Here is a 3,740-nt window from a genome sequence, read left to right as displayed (position 1 = left end):
GCACTGTTCACATTCATCAACATCGACCCGGCAAAGGAAACACTTCCCACACTTTTAGAACAGACCATCACACACAAAAACCACCATCAATCACATTACCAAAGAAAACATAATGAAACTCGTGGACCTGTACATCACCACCGACTTCACTTTCAACAACATTGTCTACAAACAAACCAATGGCACACCCATGGGATCTCCGGTATCAGGATTCATAGCAGAAGCGGTAATGCAAAGACTAGAACAAACAGCCCTACCAACAATCAAACGAAAAATCTGGGTCCGCTACGTAGATGACATCTTTGTCATCACAAAACGAAACAAGATAGGAAAGACATTTAACATCATCAACAACACCCTCACAGGCATAAAGTTCACCAAGGAGGAAGAAACCGACAACAAACTCGCATTCTTGGACGTCACAGTAGAAAGAAAGGTCAACGGATAACTACAAAACTGCGTATACAGAAAACCGACAAACACTGACCAAATACTTAACTTCACCATCAACCATCCCAACACACACAAACAAAGCTGTATGAGAACACCATTCCAACCAGCCACCACACACTGCAGCACAGACGAACTTCGGAAAACAGAGGAGAACCACCCATTCAACGTATTCGAGAAGAATAGACACTCAGAAAATACAGTCCGCAGATTCCTCAAGAACAAACCACGACAAGCAGACCAAACGCAGTGAGAAACCCTAACCACCTTACCATACATCAAAGAAGTTTCAGAAATGACAGCCAGACTACTAAGACCCCTCGGAATCCTCGTAGTACACAAACCCACCAACACTCTCAAACAAAAACTAACAAACTTAAAAGACACAGATTCAATCCATGGACAAAACCAACGTCATCCACAAAGTTCCATGCAAGGACTGCCACCAACACTACAGAAGACAAACAGGAAGAAAGTTAGCCACCAGAATACACGAACACCAGCTAGCCACAAAAAGACACGACCTTCTCTCCCTCGTAGTCCTACATACGGATTAAAAATATCACTATTTCGACTGGGACAACACATCTATCCTGGAACAGGCTAAGCAAAGACACGCCAGAGAATTCCTAGAGGCCTGGCACTCCAACCACAATGCCATAAACAAACACTTAGATCGAGATGCCATCTATCAACCCCTCAGAAAACGTACAGGAAATGACATCACCACACCCCCAGGAACCCGTTAGAGGAGAAAGATATGAATAGAAAGCAGGAGACAACAGCTTCGCTTCACGTGGAGGTCGCCACTGATGATGATGTTACCTAGCCAAGTAAACAAACGTCTGGATGTCAAAGCTACAGCTCAGCGAGCAAACCTACACCCTACATTTTAAATCATTTTTCATGTTTATGTTGCATGAATCTGCGGTTAGTGATCCACAGTTTAGTTTCACTCCCTATAGGTAACATGCTGATTTCTCCAGTTGTTCATAGTTCAATATGATGCATCCAGTGTGTGCATAACGAGAGGGAGCTTGCTTCCCTCATCTTGTGTTTATCTGTGCCTTATGTCCAGCCTTCATCAATGGCGACAGCAAGTGGCAAGGGCGAGACCAATGTGTAAGTCTCTCCGTGCCCATGCACGGCACCCACAGCGGCAATTCTCCACTGTGCATTTACAGCCAGTTCTCAGTGCCCCTACACCCACGCCCTGCCCCTTTTGAAGTATCTCCATTATTTTTTGTTGTCTCGCTGTGCTCTTCTCACCAGGATGAATAACTTCTACTCAACCTCCTCCAGATTTCATCTGACAAAAGATTCATTAAGAATCCCTTTGCATAAACATGCACTTCGCAGCTCTCGTTATTTGATTTTCCTGGATGTCTTTCAAACGGAAAAACGTTCACAGCAACTTGACATGAAAACGACAATCACGCTCTTTTTCATTATCCCAAGGCAACCGACATTTCAATGCAGATTCGTTAACAGGGTCAAACCATGCTTTGAGATTCCATAATAGCGTTGATACAGATAAACTGACCATTGGAGTCTCGATTTCAATACAACATCTGTGGCTATTGGAGAACAGTCGATGACAGTGGGATTCGAACCCACGCGTGCAAAGCACGATGGATTAGTAGACCATCGCCTTAACCTCTCGGGCATCACGTCACCAATGCGGGAATGAGAATGAACTTATGAATAATTGAATTGCGTAAATTATGCAGAGCAGCAGATATTTCTCCCTGGTGTTGGTGAAATGATAAATAACACAGTACAGTTCCAGGACTATGGTCTTATCTCTGGTTTCTGAGGCAAGTGCACTCCCATTTCACACTCTACACACAGTGATCTGAACAAAAATGAGGAAATGAATATGTAACAAGGTCTGTTGAATTCTGTGAAGATTTGAAGTCAACGGAATGAAGAACCCGAGACAGCAGGAGGTTTTCTTTCAATACAGCGTTGTATAGAGCTCTTAAGGATAGTGGAATCATGGGTTATGGGACGAAGGCAGGAACAGGATACAGATTGAGGATGTTCAGCCATGATCATAATGAATGGTGGTGCTGGGTCGAAGGGCAGAATGGCCTACTCCTGCAACTGTGTGTATTGTCTATTAAATTACCTGTGAGGAATTGTTTTCCAGACTGGAGGAGAGTGCATAGTGCTCAATGTCATTATTCGGAACACCTAACTTCCGCTCAGATGTTTTTGACACGCACTTTTGTAAAGAACAGATAATTTAAAAATCCAAAATAACGCTAAACTGACAATTGAACTCAACAATGCTAAAACCTTGTTCTGTATCATTTTCCTGGGCCGTGCGACACCAAGTCACTGTATGATCACAGCAACACAGTGAACAAGTGTCAGAAGGAAAATGAGTGCAGTGTCAGAGCGCATGCTGGGAGCAGCAGGTGACACACACGGAAGTGCATTTAACTCAACAGGAACACTTGCCAAACAGCGGACTGCGGTGGAAGAATTCAGGGGGGGTTTACACTTTGAAATTTAATGCCAGAGACACAATGGAGATCTGCCATTCAGTCTGTTCAAGATGAGGATTTTAAGATTTCTACAGATGCAAAACAAAATAAAAAGCTCATCGTTTATTGAAGGCAAAACATGAAATTGTACATTTCATCAATCTACCCATCTTTACAATGAGTACCTCACCACTTTCCTCACTCGGGGACAGAACCACTGGTGAAGATGATCATATAATCCACGTTACTCGCCATGGAATCAGAGAAACTCGGTTTCCCAAAGGATAAAGTAAAACCAGGAATGTAGAGGTAAGCATTAATGTGTTGCTCCTGTGCTGAAGGTGACCAGTGCACGGTATCTCTGTTCCAGTATAGTGGGCTGTGCTGTGCCGAAGTTTTAAGTTTGAGTCTCACATGGAGCAGCTTCAATTTGTCGTCGTGTTGCGGGGTACGGATTGAAGGTGATATTGAGCAAAGCCAAGTTTATGGGAAAATACCCGTGTTTGTGGGTTGAGAAACGGCCTTTTCTGGATAATGACTCCTTGATCAACAAATATACTGCAAGTATCTAAAACGTGAAGAGACGTATGTGGAGAAAGAGCCAAGGATGATTTTTCAGCAGATGAATAACGTTTCCCATGTGCACTGCTTTAAATTCCGGGAAAATAGATGTTGAACTGGTTTCATGGACAGAGTTTGTTGCAAACTCACATAGGTTATTGCAATGATTAAAAAAAAGAAATCACATAGGACCGTTTGAATATTGTATCGAATTGAATTTTGGTCTGAGCATATTTT

General features: G+C 42.9%; 1 non-coding gene across 1 annotated transcript; it reads right to left on the bottom strand.

The window, feature by feature from the left end:
* Window positions 1-2,042: 2,042 nt before the first annotated feature.
* Window positions 2,043-2,127, bottom strand: trnas-acu (transfer RNA serine (anticodon ACU)). The gene has a single exon. It is a non-coding gene; the product is annotated as a tRNA-Ser (tRNA).
* Between the last annotated feature and the right edge of the window lie 1,613 nt (window positions 2,128-3,740).

The sequence above is a fragment of the Chiloscyllium punctatum genome, chromosome 18 (genome assembly GCF_047496795.1).
Source record: "Chiloscyllium punctatum isolate Juve2018m chromosome 18, sChiPun1.3, whole genome shotgun sequence".
Lineage (NCBI taxonomy): Eukaryota > Metazoa > Chordata > Chondrichthyes > Orectolobiformes > Hemiscylliidae > Chiloscyllium > Chiloscyllium punctatum.
Note: the sequence above shows the minus strand (reverse complement) of the source record. Positions and strands in the feature narration are given on the sequence as shown.